The following is a 19,523-nucleotide window of genomic DNA, read 5'->3' on the forward strand; positions in this document are numbered from 1 at the left end:
ATGGCTGGAACTAACCCTTCTCAGGTAGGATCTTGCATTTCTAGGTTTTCGAAATTTTCTAAGAACCTAGGATGGGGTTAGGCACTTCCCAGATCGCTCAAGAAAACGTTAGCTTTGTGAACGAACGACACGGCGTAAAACTTTGTCGCTCGTAGACAGATATAAAAGCTCGCTATGCGGGTGTGCATTTTCTATCGCGGGGATCTGCCTTGGCGTCACGGTCACCACATTGGGCAGAATCGATCACTTTTCGGATAAGGACCATTCTGAGGAGGATGATTGCCAGCCCGTTAGACGAAAGAACAAAGCTGCAGCTGCCGATCCAGTCGGTGTTAAACACGCTGTGATATTTAAGCTCACTTCTCCTGGAGGCACACTCCCCGCACACTGGCTGCACGGAGTCATTGCCGATGAGCTTAAAAAGATTCATTTTCACTCAGGCTTTCAAGTACGACCTTTTGAGAGAAGCAATCAGTTTGCAGTCGACATATCGCATACGCATGACAGGCATCATAACTTCTTGGACAACAATCTCTCTTATTTTCTGGAAAGGCGACATCTATACAGGTTTATGAAACCATTCGCCTCTGCCAGATCCGCGGTGTCATATACCGTGCCAACGGGTTAACAAGCGAACAGCTTATGGCCAACCTCACGTGTTGCTGATGCAATATAGTTAACTCCAGGCCCATGGGCAAGAACGGAGCAGCTTTCATCGCGTTTCAAAGCTCCAGACTTCCCGCAAAATTAATCTATAGAGCATATATACTCCTACCGGTAGCACCTTATCACCCGAAATCTGTCATTTGTGAGACCTGTCGCAAAATCGGGCACTGGACAAATTCGTGTCCGCTAGTCGACCAACGTCGGTGCTTGTTCTGTGGTCGCCCTGCACATGGGAACCTCTATTATCACGACGAAAGGAGCGCAAGCAACAAGCCGAGCTTCTACGTGGCATCCAAACGTTCTCGATGACTGGGCACAATTAAGAGCCCTGCCAGTTTACTGCAACCAGCCTCGGAGCCATTCGTGCTTGTCAATGAGGACTTCCCTCAAATACAAAGTCAGCCATTACCGAAAACACGAGGCAGGGAACATAAAACTAAAAGGCAAGACGCACAAATCGCTCCACACAATCTGAGGGCATTAGTCTAAGGAATGTCGTTCTTTCATCCCTAACAACAACTTTCGAGCATCCTGCGAAGGCACCAATGCAAGAATGCATAAATCGGGCTTATGTTGAAACTCTCCGTGCTACACAACACGACGCAGAAACGCATCTTGCGAAAGATCGCTAGCGCACAGTGCACTTAAATGAAGACCAGCTCAAGCATATTATCGAACTGGTCACTGCCGAGGTCATCAAGCGCATGCTTCGACTCCCAGGAATGCCACAGGTTTCTTCTCTGAATCAAGAGCCCGGAATCGGGCACATAGCATCTTCGCTTTCGCGCACCTTCGAATTTAATAATGGCGGGTACTAGCGCGAAATTTCATGATATTTTTGCTTCGGACTCTCCTATATGGTCCTTTCTGGGGAACAGCCGGGAAATTCGTCACATACAAGCAGTACTTCAGAGGAGACTGTTCATTACGCCGACGCCTCCTCTAGCTATCCTACTTCAAGCGACTGGCACTAATAGGCCCTATCTAATAGGGTACAAATCTTACTGCACCCGTTCCATAGAGCACTGACGTCCTGGGCCAGGATCGTGGTCTAGGAATCCAGTAGCCAATTGACCGACATGCGTTCTTGTTCTCTCGCGCGCTGCCAATACCGAGCTTGATAATTCCGCGTTATGTACGCAGACGCAGGAGGTAGAGTGCGCCTTACCTTAGATGGTGACAAGCAAGCCTTAATTGTTATTTTTTGTTTTGTGCCGTACCGTTCAGAACTTCGACTTATCGAGTGGATCTATCTTTTTTGGAACACTTCTCAAGGATATGTCCCCAGGATCGCGTTATTGTTGGTGGAGACTTTAACGCCATGCATACCAGATGGGGATATCGTCGCTTAGATGCTAGGGGAAGACACCTATAGCAGCACATTGTCAAAGTCAAACTGACTATCCCCAACGAACTCATGCTACCCACTCGCTGTGGCCATCACAGAGGTCAACAAGACAGTTCTCGAGACCTTACACTTGTTTCCCATCCCTGTGAGATCATATGGTCAGGGGCAGATGATGTCATGGGCAATGATTTATGGGCAGTGATCAAATTGCCTTCTCTCACTTAGTCCTGGCGTTGCGCTTACTGGTTTTGCGAAATAAAGCATGAATTAGGAAGCGAAAACCTGTCCTACCCGTAAATGACGATCGTGTTCATGCTGACAAGCGCAACATGCGGGTACTTGCGTGAAGTAATTCATGAAGTGGAGGTCCTTACTGCACGCAATGCGCGGCCACCGCCAGTCTTCGAAATGAAGCACATGCAATCCTCGGCGAGTGCGGTGTATATAACTTGTGCTTGTCGAAGTGCTTCCCGCTTTTAAAAGATAAGTGTCTCCGAGACTCCTACGAGAAGTTCGCAGAGTGGTCACAGTAGCCGACTGTTCAGTTCTCCATTGACAAAAACAACTTTGTTCCCTTCTTGTACCTTTCAGTGCATAGGTAGCACATGTTCCCGCTGAGCAAGCCCAGCTGCGTCAATGGCTGCCACTGATGGGGCAAACGGACTGCCGCCCTCGCTTACGTGCAACCTGGTGGGAGAGACAGCGGTGCTGGCTCCGCGCAACCAGGGATAAAGGCGCCGATCTGTGTCGTTTTGGGGGGTTTGGAGATGTAAGAATGAGCGAACTTCTCTTTGCAGCGCTTCGAAAGTCGGGAATGCCCAGCTGTGCGCACGTATAGCAATTAAGCAGCATGACCATCATACGTTGGACGTGACTTTAGACGAGCCTACAGCGACGTCACACGTGCCTTTATTCAAAATCGACTGGGAACATCAGTCGTATCTTCAGACACTTCGTTGTATAAAACGATGTGTACAACAGGCCGTAAGCCGCTTTATCTCTCTCTCCCTATTTGTTTCCCCCTCATCCTCTGCTCGAGTCACTAGAGGCCAGGCTTTAAGCGTTGGTTACGGTATGGTATGATATTGTATGGCACACACCTTTTCTAAACGAGGTCGATGGGTGCCGCCGTATTGGGCACTGGGCTGTGCTCGTAGTACAGGAAATAGTGGAGGATTAAGCTTTCCCACGTTCTCGCCACAGCCCAGAAAACCGGTTTTTACGAGGTTCGTGAAAAGGATTTAGCATCCCGAATCACCAGGTGGTCTTTGAGAGACGACGCGTAATGGTGGGCTCGATATTCCACTCCCATGCTGCAGATCTTAAGCTTTTTTTCTTCAAAGGCGCTAGGGCTAGGTCATCATCATTGCATTTCAACGTGAGCGTGTTAAATGCCCAGTTCCCCAGATAATCCGGTGTCGGCGGCGGCGCTGTGAGCGAAAAATCACGAGCATGTCGCAGACGGTCCCCGGACAGCCACCTAGGAGGTGGTGGGAGGCGAGGCTACTTAGGTCACGTAACCTTGGGGTCATCACAACCTGCCCACCGTGACAGGTGGCAGTTAAATTAATGATTGGTCGCTCGGGAAGACCAACCTGAGTCGCACGAGGCCCACTGCTGGGAGCACCTGCCATCACAGGTTATACTGGCGCATCGCTTAATCGCTGTACAACTGCGCCAGGAGGGGTGTGAGGACTCCAGGGGATTTGTGATTGTAAAGTAGAGAATGACAGTCTACATATACGGTAATTAACCCATTACACAATCGCGTCATAGCGTTAAGGAGGAACTTTTGTGACCCTCCAATTTTTTCTCTTTGCATGTTTCTGAGTACACGTGATTTCTTACCTATACTAGTCGCAAATCATATTGATGTCGAATTACGCTTTTGCAATCAAACAGAGCAGTTTTTCTTTTCAATCAATGGTTTTCCTTTGCCACAATAATTCTTGTGGCGTCTCTGTCCAGTGACTCAGAACTTTTCTTGGAAGGGCGGCGTGTAATGAATGAATCAATTTAAAGAAAGAATGCGCATGTTGAGATGCAGCGCCACAAAGCAAATGGGGCGCAGAATTTTCTCGCGACATTTTTTTTCTTCACCACGCTTAATGTTGTGTTGTGTTGGGTTTCATGGCACATAAGCAGCTAAGGCTATCATGCGCCAGACTCAAGGTAAACCACGCTTAATGTCCTGGGCGCTCTGCTACAAGCAACACTAGCGACACAGGCCGTTGATTTAAAAAAAACTTGAAGCTGTCGCTCTCTGCGCTTTTATAACCAGCCAAGAGAGGGCGGCAGTGGGCCACAATCCCCGTGATGGTGATTGGAGGCGGGATCTTTTGCCATTTTGGCTGTCACCATGGGAAGATCTTTCCTTCCTCCATAGGCTCCAACAAGGTGCGAACGCGGGGCAATAGCGATTAGGATTTTTTCCCGAGCGCAAGAGTGGAATACTTCGTACTCCATGAGAGCGGTACCAGGCCGATTATTTCCTTTACTGAACCAGGCTGCTAGTATGGGTGAAATCCAAGACTCCCTAGGAAAAAAACTCTTATACACTGCACACTCCCTGATCGGTACGGAGTGAAACCAAAAAGTTCTACGCGTCTGGGCCTAAAATCACACATGGGGACTCAACTTGCCGCAACGCCGCATCCGCACAACGCTGCTGTGCTTTCGAATTATTTTTCTCTGCACGCGAAAATCCACATTAATACCTTGTGAGCAGCCTTTAGATTTAATGGAACAAAAAGCTGAAAGTATGTGCGTGCCACGCGTCAACTATGATTGAAACATTTCGTGTAAGGCATATCTGGGAGAGCGAGAAGCTCCCGTGGGCGGAAAACCCCCGACGACCGGCGTCCACTTTACCTGCAGCATTCACAGACACACACATCTGTCCACGGGTCAGTGCACATTTTCACAAGACAATTTGAACGCGTACACCAAACTGCTGAAGAGAAGTTTCTCAGCCTTAACGCTCCACATGTACAAGTCATGGAGCACAAAAGAAAAATAATATCGACATGTGCATTAGTACAAAAACACCAAAAAGCTGCCGCAGCGAAAACAATGTCAACGGCTAACCTTTATAGCCGTAACACTGGAAGGCTCTCTTGAACTCCACAAGTGCCTTGGCGGTGATGTTGCAACGCTGCTCCGCATCTCCATAGAAATCGCCCATGTGGTTTTCACTTGAGCACAGTGCATAGCAGGAGGCCACGAAAAAAAGCCTGTCTTCCATAAGACTCGATTTCACTGAATGAGTGTCAGAGAAATGTCGATTCAAGCCAAGCCTGTAGGCCTTTAAGGCGGCTAGAAGGGCTTTTGCGTCCACGTGATACGGGGACCACTCCTGCAGGGCATCGTCAGTCTCGTTGACTTCAGTGACGAAGTAGTAACGGGCCCCTTGCTGCTGGTCTTTAGGGGGCGCGTAGAAGAGTTGCCTTAGGACCTCATCTGCAAGCAGCCTCCCTGCACCACCGTAGTTGACTGCCGGCGGAAGGTCCGGATGGTACAGAGGGAATACGAAGTACTCTTCCGAGGCTGCCAGTGCGCCATGCACGCTCCACGTGTGGCTGAGCACGGACCTGGGCTTCAGGATGTTGCTCAGGTGGTGCCGTTGCAGCCTCCAATGAACCTTCATCAGTTTCACCCAGCTGTTGAAAAAGCTAGTCCCGGGGGTGGGCTCCGGCAATACGCTAGTAAGATAGTTTTCGATGTCCGTGTGACAGGTTTCCTTCCTAGCGGTCATCTGGAGCATAGCACCGCTGCGGCGCATCACGACACCAAGCAGGACGTCTCGGACATCTCGAATCAGAGTGTCGGCTCCTAGGTCTGTGGGAAAAAGGCTGAACCAGGCCACGCCTGTTCTGCTTTCAACCTCTAGTAGGCAGCGGCGAGTGTGCGATGACCAAGGAAGACCAAAGAGTTCAAGTGTGGCCTCAGCGATTTTCCGGTCTGCCATCCAGCCTAGCTCGGTGACTACGCGGAGCCCCAGGCTGAGGGCCAGCGCTTCCCACGTCTTGGATTTGAGCCCCAGAAGGTACCCAACAGCCCTGAGCAGGCTGGGCTTCTCCGCATGTACCTCAATGTTGGCGGAATAGTGGTGAGCCCAGGGGAAATGCGTGTCGACGAGGAGCGCCCAGCGGTCGGTGGGGAAGCCGGGAGTCAAGGCATCACTCAAGTTCTGGATCGACAGCCGCAGAATTTTCTGTTCTGGGTCGACAATGGCGGGCGCCAACACTTCTAGAGTCAGCATATCCATCTCCTGAATTGTAGAGGCCATTTCGGAGGCTAGCAACTCGGAAACGCCGAAAAGAGCCAGCATGTCCTTGACGTACTTTTGGTAGCGGAGGGACAACTCGTTTCCTTTTCGTTGGCCGGCGAAAGTCCGCATCAACGCTACCCAGGCTCCAAACATGGCGCTGCTTCCGATCTTCAGTAAGGGGTTGCCCGTCCCGGCTTGATAAGGGGCAAGATCGAGGGTCACCTGGAACCATAGGTGAATGTTCCAATTTCCGGAGAGGTCAAACAAAATATCCAGCAAGTCATTAGGGGATGTCATCGGCCATGGGAGGTGATGTTCGGCCATGAAAGTTTTCAGTTCGTCGAAACCGTGTTTAGAATGCCTCATGCATGACCTGACCAAAGCGGCTACCTTTTTTTGGGCGCTCGGCGTCGACCTTGTTGGGATGCTGTTACGTCTGGAGAACTGGGGAGCCCACTTAACGGAATTCAATGCATGGCGGTACATTTCGTCTTCGGCGAGATCAAGAATGGAGACCCGGTGGTGCTGCTGCCTCCAGCCGTCGCACACAAATCTATAGAAATTTTCACATGGGTCTTTAGACCAATTGAGGGAAGATTCTATGTCAGCCCTGTACTTCTGGCATGCCGTATTGTCGCAGTCAGGGAAAAGGTGCAGATCCGTGTGGTCGGTCCGGAATTTTGGGGCCGTGGGGCGGAGAAAATAGCCGTGCTGGACACGAATCCCCTGTGTAACTATCACACAGATGACTGTAGTCACGACGAAGACAAGCATCGTCGCTAGTAGAACGACCTTAACCCACAGGCTTAAATTGCAGCTTGCCTGGCGGGTGATCACTTGAAAAGCGCGTTGACCCTGCGCGCGAGGAAAACAAAAAGAGTGAATTTTTACTGTCTCATCAGAGCACCCGCGAGAGATAAGTAGTGCGGGCAAGGCACTTTATCTTCTTTATTTAAAACACTTCAAATTATACTCTGCCCTGTCTCATAAGAGCTCGGAAATAATCGAATATCTTCGTATTTGATACGTCAAATAGCACAATTGAAAAGAATTGAATAAATTCTGAATTTTTCGAACACCTTTCAAATAATTTGCATGAAGTTCAAATAAGGCAAGCCGTAATTTTCTTCGTCGGCTGTTAAAGAAAAGGGCCCCCTCCAACGTCCCACACTACACTGCTACCATCTTTCTGCGCGGCAGGGAGAGTTGAGCATCGCGACATGATCCATTTGATTCGCGGTATTCGTAATGCTCATACACGGCCTCCAGGATTTGGCGACGCAGCAGAGCTCAGGCAGATCTAGCAAACAATGCTTTGGTGCCCGATCTCTGAGGTTATTTTCAGAAATCGCCCTCCAGCTGGGGACCAAGAAACGCTGATGATCAACTACAACTTAAACTCACACTACCCCATGACATCGATGAGAACGCTGCCTTCTGTGAGTGCTGGTAATCATCAGGCTGAAACAGCTGCCACCTGCCCGGTGCTCCCACCTCTTCCTATACCGGTCGAATTTTGGCAAACAGGCGTACGAATACACGACCATTAGTACCACAAATACACTACATTTCGGCATGACCACTCACGAAGGTGACTGCAAACTCTACAAGAAATAAAAACTCCACGCAATAGGTGGAATAGTTCCATAATGCCACGAGAACTGTAGATGCACACCTCTTGTCAAAAGTACAGCCCAAGGTGTTTACTTCTAAGCCGTGCAGTAGGGCTCTTTTAGCATTCGTGGACTTTTAGAAAAGTGAGTAGACGAATTTCAAAATATTTAGAACGCTGGCTATGAATAACGAGCCACGTAGCATGGCTCACAAGCAAACTTCTTGGGCTCCAAAATTTTGGCAAAAGGTGCACGTAAGAGATTTTTGGATGGGCGGGGAACCTGCCGCACTTTGCACATTAAGGCAGACTGTGTAACCGTGAGTTCGCTGTGGTTAAAAGAAGAGGTTTTTTTCTTTACTTGTATACAGCCTCGGCTGTGCATGAAGACAAGTCTTCTCGAACATGGTATGGTTCAAAGCGCACTTGTTACTTCCAACGCGGTCGTACTGCCTCTTGAGCCGGCTTCTTGTCCGTATGAGCACAGACAACGTAGCCAACACGAGCAGCAATTGCCTAACCTACGCCTAACCCAGACTCGTCGACAGTAGCCACGACCTGTTTCATACCTCGTCTCCAGCTTGAAGTCCTCGTTGGTTCCGCGTCGAGGATGAAGACGCTCCGGCGGCGACGGTGACGTCACCCTGGCCACGAGTTCCCTCCCGGGCCACGGGCTGCGAAGGCTTGCGAAGGATGAAGTCGCGGATGCTGCGACGACGGGACTGGAAGTACCTCTGGGACATCATGATGCCCCGGCCGCCCCAAAAGGCTTCCAAGTCCGAGTCGGCTGATCCCGTCGTGGGTCCGCTGTGCGAAGCGTTCGGCACCTCGTCGGCCAACGCCACGTTGCTGAATCCAATCGTGTGGGGGGTGCGCTTGGGCATGGCTCTCGCTGTTTTGCACAAACCCGGGTGTGCTAGCTCGCAAGAAGTGCCTCTCAAGCCTTCAAGCTCTGCTACTCTTGAGCTTACTCGGTCAGTTAAAGGCCAGTGCCCGCGCACCTGCTGCTGCTGCGCGTGTGCCACGTGCGGAATGAGGCGCGTGGCGCCAGCGCTCTGGCGTCACCTTCTTTTCTTCGGCATGAATGAAAAATGCTCCTGGTGGAAAATTCAGCAGTCACAGTGACCTTGAAACAACAAGGTTTAAAAATGATGACCTTTGTGAACACAAATCTACAAAGACAAAATGAAGGTAATCCATTGAAATGAAACCGAAACCAAAAACTGTGATACAAATCCGTTTATCTAAAATTTCAAAAATTTGCTGTGCTGGCAAGGGCCAGACGATCAGTGCAAATACCACAGCGAAGAGAAAGGAGGAATTACAGGAAGGAGAGAAGGACCGAGGGTAGTGCAAAGTAATCAGTTTCGATTAAAGGTCGACGAAAAAAAGACATTTCATTACAGACAGGCAAATGACTGGAGTAAAACAAGAATCAATAGAAAATAAAACACAGCGCTTCACCGTTCCTTTGCAGAAGACGTATTCTAAAGTTCGGGCTGTTAAGCTGAATATGATGGCAACACAAACATCCGCAAGGGACAGTCACATTCTAGCAATTACAAGGGTCGGATTGGTGCCAGTTTATTTGTATAGCTAAAATGCATTGGGATGTTTCGGCCAGATTGTAATAGTACAGGGATATTTTACTCGGATCCAGTGCTTGGAAACAGTGACCAATGCGTTTTAACCATCCCTCTGGAATGTCGGCTTGTCTTTACTGCGCGCCAGGAAACGGACCTGGACTGCACGCGCATGATAAACAGCTATATAAACAGCTATTCTCTGTGCTGAGGCGGATACTCGACACACTAAGAACACTTTTAAAAAAGACATCAAAAGGTTACTAATCAGCACTGATTCAATATAATTTCAGTTTTTACTTAGCGTAGCATCTATTTTCGTGTCATGCTGTTTGTCTGTGTGTTTTCTTTAGTGACCTCATGCCATGTTTATACACTGCCTTTGATTTGATTTATGGTGCACTGTCTTTGTATCAAAGTAATTTTTTACGGTGATACTGTCGTTTGATCCAACGTATTTTGTTCACCATCATAGTATGTTAATATTTGTTATTTATGTGTTGCTCACTGCTGTATAAACTGTTTTGGGGAACTGTGACCTCGCCAGGCTTTACCGCCTTTTGTCACAGTTCCCTCTTTCATTTTTGAAGGAAAATAGACCTCAACCTCAACCTCAGCACAGACGTGTAAAGCGGACGAAATTTTCTTGACTCTCGGGTAATAAATTGGTTACTGTTGCTTCATATGAGGGCCTGAAATCAAATGTTCGGTATTCGCAAACTATTTCATAAAATATTTTTTACTTTACGTTCTTCCTTTTTAAAACATACTGTGCTTCATTCATTCGGAAAAGGCTTGGTATGGTTTTATGAGGTCTATCCTGCTGAAGAGACTCAGGCTGTGGAGGTCCCGGAAATTTCGACCACATGGGGGCCTTCAACGTGCACTGAAATTGCACAGGACACGGGCCTCAAGCATTTTACCTGTATCGAAATGCGGCCGTGGCGGCCGGGATCGAAGCCGCGTTTTCCGGGTCCGCAGCCGAGCACCGTAATGACTGACCCACCGCGTCGGCGATTAAGAAATGATCAAAACAAAAGCTCTTAAAGTGGCGTTGACGCAAACGAAGATTCTTACAATGAGTGCCAACAGTGACATGTCGAGTGCTGCAGTGAACACGTTAATGCCTAAAGGTAAGCATGTCGGAAAATAAAGTCTATTCAGGAGCAAGCTGTCAATCGCGGCGTGTGTGAGTAGTAATGAGAATCGCACTAATAATTTACCTAATGAACTAAATTTACTAATTAACTGATCTTTCAATTATCAGACCGCTGTGGTTAGGGTCAACTGCGTGTAGCCGCGGAGAAAACGATGTTATGTAAGTTTTTAGAGAGAAGAAAAAGTCGTTCTCTAAAACAATACAGCAAGGTGAAATGTTGTGCTTTTTTTTCACCCAAAGCCGAAACATAGTGCATCAGATGTGCAGGAAGTTCACTGCACACGCAACGTCCACTACTCTCTAAACGCGAATAAGCCTACGCAGGAGTAGAAAGCGAGTAACCTGTCCCCTAGCACGCTCCCTTTTAGGGGCAGGGTATGCCGCCCAAGTGCTGGGGTAGATTTTGCTCACCAAATAAACGGAATGCTTACTCATGGAGATGCAGGCATATTTACACCGCTAATCATAGTAAATCGATACGCTTAGCAATGGAAAGAGGCTTTTAAAAGTGGCCCTGGAGACCTTGAGGTCGGCAAATAAAAGAGGTTGAAACCTCGGTTAGAATATCCGTAACTTCTAAAATATCACATGATTTGAAGTGGGAATCTGTTTTTGTTGCCAACAGTAAGTATCCCGTATTTTGAGCCATGGAAATCTACCTAAGGACTTGGAGAGCACGTGCTGCCTCGAAAAGGGAGTGCGCTAAAGGAGAGCTTACTCCTTTTTTAGTCGCGTACAGGATTATTCGTGTACTGAGTGTAGGGACTTGTTGCTATGCGTTCGGCGCCCAGTTTAAACCATACGCGCTATTCTACCGCGTCAACGCGCTTAATTTGTTCTGCCACTCACATCAACGTCGGCCGCGTAGTTGGCGATTATACCGTCTATCCTGCGTCCAAGGAAGAAGCAAAAGAAAGAAAAAGAAAGGTACAATAGCGTGGCCGCTTTGAATTGGGCGCCATACGCATGGCAACACCTCAACAGCGGGCCATTCTGCTCGCACTAACCTGCCTGCGCACGTGATGTGTCGTGTTTAGGATTTGTGAGGAGCGAAACCCACGTTTCATCACGCTCTAAGCCTTTAGAGAACGAGTTTTCTTCGTTTTAAATAATAATGAGACCGTCCCATCTAAGCTACGGATTCCCCTTTGCCCTATTCATAAGTATGTGCTAATTAAAAAGTTAATTATTATGCTTATCACTTACTGCGGAGGTAATTAGCACAGACCGAAGGGCGTATTTATGGGTCACTCTTTGAAGGGGCGGTCGGACTTTCCTCGGACACAGAAAGCCGGAGTTCTCAGACTTTTTTTCGTCGAGAAATGGGGTTCAACATGGTTATCCAGGAAAATTTGTCGCTTGGGGGAAGTGAGTAAGGCGACCCCTTTCAACCCTTTCAATTACACCGCCTCAATACGACCACTTATGCTTTGGAAGTGTACATGGCATCAATGTGGCGGAATTTTTTCAAGCGCGACCAATAGTATAAAAAATGACGTTTCCGCACCGGCTTACGGAGGCCTTGTTCACAATGAAGGAAAAGAATCAAGGCCATTGCCATTGCCTTACATTGCCTTCGTTGCGATTAAGCGTGTTTGCCGTCGCCTGAATATAAAAAGATTCCAGGTAAAGCCTTGTCGTCTTGCTCTTTTCTTTTCCAGTTACCTTCGTGGTGTCCCAGTCGATGTCATGGCCCTCGGAGACAGCATGATCAGCCAGTGCGTTTGTTGCCACAAGCTTATCCTAGACATCATTGTGGTGCTGCAATCTTTTCCGAAAATCACCTGTTTCACCAATGTAGACATGCTGGCAATCCTTGCAGGGAATCCTATACACGATGCCCGGGAATTTCTCCTTCTTTATCTTGTCTTTGACTATAACCAATGCGTGACGGATCTTCCGCGTGGGTACATGAGCGACGTCGACTTCGTACGATTGGAATATGCGGGATAAGCTTTCACTTACTGCGGGACGTAGGGTATCGGAATCATTTTCTTCTTCGCTCGCTGGGGTTGCTCTAGCGGTGGGTGAGCTAGGCGATTCTCAGATTTTCGTATGAAGGAGCTGGGATAGCCCGAAGACAGCAGATCACGGTGAACGGTATCCAGATCTGTCGCTTTCTCTTTTGGCGCAGAGCAGAGGTTTTCGGATCGGCGGACTAGGGAGGCGACAACAGACTTCGTGTGACAGGCCGGGTGTACGGAACTGAAGTTGTGGTACATGCCAGTGGCGTGTCCTTCCAGAATACACTGAATGCCCAGGGCCACCTCGTTTCCCAAAACGTCCAAAAATGCAGACGCCCGTCTACTTTCTCTTCCATAGTAAACTGTATGGCCTGTTCTATGCTGTTGAGGTGCAAAAGGAATGTTCCCAGAGCCAATTTCTTTATTATGCAGAAACAGTTGTCCACGTAAAGAAGGAAGACTTTCGAGCGCGGCGGGACGCTAGGGGGGGGGGGGGGGGGGCGGGACTGCAGTGACTCGATTGTCAAGTTCGCAGTGGTGACAGAAATCGATGCTCTCATAGCTATACCGTGGGCATGTTTAAATGTGTTGTCCTGAAACGTGAAGTAGGATTTTGACAAACAGAACCGACGAAGTCTGGTGAGGTCGGGAACATCAATTGGCGTTCTTTCCGGTAGGATTGCATCCGCCTGGAACGCATCTGTGGAAACCTTAACGGCTAGGTCAGGGGTGCGCTCGTAAACAGTGATTTCACGTCGAATGACACCAAAATTTCATCGTCCTCTATAACCATGTTGCGAACCTTTTCAATGAAGTCGTGTAAGTTGTGCACGTGCTTTTCGCTTTTGCCGACCAAAGGGGAGAAAACACGATGCAAATAGTTCGACAGCTTGTGCAGCGGGAAGCGGGTGAAATCGACGATTGGGCGCATTGGTTTGCCTTCTTTGTGGACATTTGCAGTCCATACAGAGCGGGAGCGGAGCCATTGTTGCCTAGGAGGGAGTAGTAGAGGGACTTGTGTTGCGGTGGTTCAAAGAAGACGTCTGCCAGACGTTTCCGCAAGTTCCTTTGCACATTAGAAGTAGGGTCACGATTAAGTGGCAAGTACGTTCTCTCATCTTCCAGCATGCTTGTCATCTTGTTCACGTTGCCTCGTTTGTCCAAGACGACCGTTGCGTTTCTTTTGTCCGCAGGCAGGATTACGATGTTCTCATTGCCGCGCAGTCTTTTTAGTGCCTTCCTTTCTTCGGAAGAAAGAGGATTAAGTCCTTGATGCCGGTTTAGCTTGTACAGCACGCTGACGAAACGGGTTCGTGCTTCGTCGCGACGGGACGGCTCCACATTCTTGACCGCAATTCCCACGGCGCATACTATCTTCTTTATGTCCGGCTCCGGCTCCAAATTGAAACTGAGACCGAGGCTGAACACAGAGCTCAGCGTCGTCCAGTTTCTTTGACGAAAGGTTGTGCACAGTGGCGCGTTTGGGAGCTCTGGAAATGTCCATGCGACGAGGTAGTAGCCTTTGAAGCTTTCTGTCGTGCCCGGCTTCGTCTCGACGTGAGCTTACACCAGCATGGAAGCTGGCGTGCAGCTGGATGCTAGCAAACTCATCTGGGCAGTTCTACTCAAGCCGGCGCCGTGCGAAGAAGGCTTCGTTTTTTAGTGATCGGACCTTTTCTCTGCGGTCCATGATCCTGGCTTGTAGAAGAAGGCGTTCGGCTTTTGACACAACGTGACATCCAAACCGGCTTGCTACGGGCCTGTTCAGCGGTAAGGAGCGAGTAATCAAATCCTGTGCCTGGCAGGTTAGGTTGAATTGAAGATGACCTTGGAATGCTGATGCACGGGTTTCGAATGAAATGAAGCGGCGAATCTCGGTGAAGATCGGCTGGCCATACGCCTCATGATGTGCGATGCAATCCAGGGTTCGACGAAAACCCGTCTGGTCGGGCGTGTTCGTGGCGGAAATTCTTCAAGCGCTGAAGCCTGCTGTCCAAGCTGAGCCGGCATCAAGGACTTAATCCTATTTTTCCCGAAAAAAGGAAGACACTAAAACGACTACGCAGCAGTGAGAACAACATTGTAATCCTGCCTGCGGACAAGAGAAACGCAACGGTCGTCTTGGACAAACGAGACAACGTGAACAAGATGACAGGCGTGCTTGAAGGTGAGAGAACGTACTTGGCACTAAATCGTGACCCCACTTCAAAGGTGCAAAAGGACTTGCAGAAACATCGGGCTGACGTCTTCTCCTTTGTCTCGCCACAACACAAGTCCCTCTACTACTTCCTTTTCTGAAAAAATGGTTCCGCTCCCGCTCCGTTTGGACTGCCAAAGATCCACAAAGAAGGCAACCCAATGCGCCCAATCGTAGATTTCACCCGCTTCCGACTGCACAAGCTGTCGAACTAATTGCATCGTGTTATCTCCCCTTTGGTCGGCAAAAACGAAACGCACGTGCAGAACTCACACGACTTCATTGAAAAGGTTCGCAACATGGTTATAGAGGACGATGAAATTTTGGTGTCATTTGACGTGAAATCACTGTTTACGAGCGCACCCCTGACCTGGCCGTCAAGGTTTGCATAGATGCGCTCCAGGCGGTAGTGGTGGTGAAAAGGATTTATTAATCTATATGTACAGAGAGGTGGTCGGGGAGAGGCCCCTAGTGGGTCTCGCCCCTTGCAATAGAAGGCGGAGTCCCTCATTCCGGGACCCCGTTGATCCTGACCGCTGCACAGGTCCGCCAAACCAGGGCCTGTTGGGCCGATAGTTCCTGGCAGCCGAGAAGAGCCGCCTCCCACTCCTAGCGGATGCAGGCCTACCGGAAAGAACACCCATTGTTGTTCCAGACCTGAGCAGACTTCTTCAGTTCTGTTTGCCAAACACCTACTTCACGTTTGAGGAGAACATATTTAAACGGGTCCATGGTACGGCTCTGGGAGCATCGATTTCTCTCACCGCTGCAAACTTGACAATGGAGTCACAGGAGTCCCGCGCCCTCTCAAGAGCTTCACGCCGCTCCCGAAAGTCTTCCTTACTTATGTAGATGACTGTTTCTGCATACACAAGAAATCGACTCTGAGAGCATTCCCGAAAGTCTTCCTTACTTATGTGGATGACTGTTTCTGCATACACAACAAATCGGCTCTGAGAGCATTCATTTTGACTACTGATCCGGAGTTCCCGGGTTCGAACCCGACCGCGGCGGCTGCGTTTTCATGGAGGAAAAACGCTAAGGCGCCCGTGTGCTGTGCGATGCCAGTGCACGTTAAAGATCCCCAGGTGGTCGAAATTATTCCGGAGCCCTCCATTACGGCACCTCCTTCTTCCTTTCTTCTTTCACTCCCTCCTTTATCCCTTCCCTTACGGCGCGGTTCAGGTGTCCAACGATATATGAGACAGATACTGCGCCATTTCCTTTCCTCCAAAACCAATTATTATTATTATCATTCCGTTTGCACCTCAACATCACAGAACCGACCATACAGTTTACTATGGAAGAGAAAGTAGACGGTCGTCTGCCTTTTTTAGATGTTCCGATGAAACTCCACAGCCCTGGAATGTCATTTAGTGTATTCTGGAAGGACACGCACACTGGCATGTACCTCGACTTCAGTTCCGTAGACCTGGCCTGTCACAAGAGGTCCGTTGTTGCCTCACTTGTCCGCTGATCCGAAAACCTCTGCTCTACGCCAAAAGAGAAAGCGACAGATCTGGATACCGTTCGCCGTGATCTGCTGTCTTCGGGCTATCCCAGTTCCTTCATACGAAAATCTGAGAATCGCCTATATAGCTCACCCGCCGCTACAGCAACCCCAGCGAGATAAGAAGAAAATGATTTCGATACCTACGTCCCCGGAGTAAGTGAACGCTTATCCCGCATATTCCAATCGTACGAAGTCGACGTCGCTCATGTACCCGCGCGGAAGATCCGTCACGCATTGGTTACAGTCAAAGACAAAATAAAGAATTAGAAATTCCCGGGCATCCTGTATAGGATTCCCAGCGCTGCTTGTGAGCATGTCTGCATAGGTGAAAAATGCGATTTGCGGAAAATATTGCAGCAGCGCCACAATTATATCAATAATAAGCTCTAGAAGAACTGCAGATTGGGCTCGTTAGTGTTGATGCATAGTGGTGGTTCAACAGCGTAAACAAACACAGACCTAGTAAGAGACGAGACACACAAACCAGCGCTGAAACCAGCACTTGTGTGTGTGCCTCGCCTCTTACTTGGTCTGTGTTTGCGCTGAAGAATAAGCTCATGGGAACCGACGCACTGGCTGATCATGCTGTCTCCGAGGACCATGACATCGACTGGGACGGCACGAAGATAACTGGAAAAGAAAAGAGCACGATGACAAGCCTTTACCTGGAATTTTTTATATTCAGGCGATGGCAAACACGCTTAAACGCAACGAAGGCAATGTAACCCCGATATACTCCCGCTGCTTACGTCATATCATGAAACCTATATAACCTACCTTCATTCCTTTCCTTCATTGTGAACAAGGCTTCCGTAAGCAGGGGCCGAAACGTCATTTTTTATAGGATTGGTCGGCGCTTGAAGAATTTCCGCCATGAACATACCCGACCAGACGGGCTTCCGTCGAGGCCTGAATTTCATGGCATCTTATGTCCGTGCAGGTAGGGGGTTGTGTTTTCCACGTTATTCGCTCGAACGTTGAAGAAGAGGACGATATAGAATAGGAGAGAATGGAGACAGAGTGAAACCTCAATAGAATGCAAGGGCTTCTATGAACCAACACAGGGAATGCGTTTGTGCAGCAGTTGAAGAAAGCGCTTCCCCTGTGCACATCCAGATGTTTCTTTGACGGTCGACGATGGGTAACCAAAGGCTACGAAGAAAGAGAAAGAGCGAGAGGGAAAATACTTTTGAAGGTCGAACTAAAGGTTGGTTCACACCGGCGAGTCGCAGCCGCCGCGCTGACAAATTAGGTAAATCAGTTACGACTTCCAGAGCGTTAGGAACAAGTTGAAGGAGCGTATCGAATCGATTTAAACCTACCGCGGGACATCAGTGACTCGCCAGTGTGATTTTAACACCACCTGCCTCAGGTGCAAGTGCGGCAAAGAAAGACCCCCTTTTCTCAGACGCAGAAATAAATGATCACGTTTAGTCCTCTCCCATGAGGACTGCCAAACAAAAACGGCGAAGAGACTATGAAAGTTTTGAATGTTAAGTTGAGAGCACGAAAGGACCTGCAACAAATAGCACTGTTTTGAAACCAGATATGCACTAATATGTTGGCGCGCGCGAATATAGACAGCTCCTTTCCCGACCATTTCTGTGTACGCGTGGACAGTTCTTGAGTTTTCTTCTTCCAAAAGTCATCGTTATCTCAATACATGTGAAGAGGTACACCTAGGTACTTGGAAGGGACATGTGACTATTTTAAACTTGCATGAAAAAAATGCGCTGATGTAAAGTTCCCATGCCAAAGGCCCGCACATTTGTCCAGATTAACAACACTATATTGTACATCACAAAACCTCCGAACAACCGACATCGCATGTTCTATGCTGCTCTGATCCATACAAAAAAATGCCACATCATCGGCATAAGCCCAGACTAATTTCATATGCTTCTAGTTCAAAACCAAGAATAGAGCTGTTATTTATTACATACCTTGCCACACGGATGCTCTCACGGCAATTCTGTCTGTGAGCTCTCGGTTAACAACCAGATCGTGGTACAGTTACTATAAGCCATTTTAACCACATTTAAAATCACTTCCACAACACAGACATGTTCGGGGATTTTAAAAAGGATGTCATGACTTACACGGTCAAAAACCTTTTCTCAATCAATCTGCAACATTGCAACTAGCCTAAAGTCAGCGTCACAGCATTCCAGTATGCTTCCTGTGACATGAACATTCGTGAAGATGGTCCGCCCTTGAATTCCACACGTCTGGTGGGGGCCAACCAAGAGGTTCATAACTTATTGTAAACGTTTGGCTAATACTTTCATAAAAATTTTATAATGAACATTATTAAGCGTTATCGGCCGATAACCAGAAACTTGCTTAAGCTTAGCAGGATTGTCCGTTTTCGGTATAAGTACTGTATGCGCACGAGAAAACGACGGTGGTAAAAAACATATTCTAAATGACTATTCATAAACATGCTGTAAAATGAGAGAAGTTTCGCGTTTGAATGCCTTATAAAGTTCCGCTGTTATCCCATCAGGACCTGGCGATTTCCCAAAGTGAAGCTCATCAGTAGCCTATTCCAATTGCGCTTTTGATAAGTCCGCAGACAGGATGTCAGTGTCTTCACTGGTCAGTTGAGGTAATTGATTTAAATACAGCCTGTAAGGCCTGTACATCCACCGATTTGGAAATCACGGTATTACTGACTGAAAGCCTCCCTTATCACCTTCGGATCCTCCGCCAGATTGCCTTTGTTTTCAAATTCTACGATGTCTTTTCTTCTAGCGTATCTTTTCTCTGTCGTCAAATTCCGCCTACTGGGCATATAATCTGCCAGCAAACGATCCGTTCGTGCTCGGATTGCAGCGCCCTGAAACCCGGTCACGTCGATAGCCTCAAGCTTGGCTTTAACTTCGCTGATAAGATCAGTGTATAGTCCCGGAGCTCTATTTTCCTTTAAAATTAATTCTTTCAACATCTCTTTTAGGTTCTTTTGTTCAGCTTTTTTAGCATGTTTGATTTCTGCGGATCTTTCGGTAGCCCTCATTTTTACATCCACTTTAAATTCCTCCCACTTCTCTGCCCAAGTTTCTCATAACTCAACCAAACTTTTTCTAACACGTCCTTTGTTTCGAAAAGAAACGTATCGTCCTTTAATAATTTTGAATTGAGCTTCCACATGTCCCAGCTGAATTTCGCTTAAGGTGTCAGGTTCTTTCCCATGGTGAATATGACACAACAG

The sequence above is a fragment of the Amblyomma americanum genome, chromosome 1 (genome assembly GCF_052857255.1).
Source record: "Amblyomma americanum isolate KBUSLIRL-KWMA chromosome 1, ASM5285725v1, whole genome shotgun sequence".
NCBI lineage: Eukaryota > Metazoa > Arthropoda > Arachnida > Ixodida > Ixodidae > Amblyomma > Amblyomma americanum.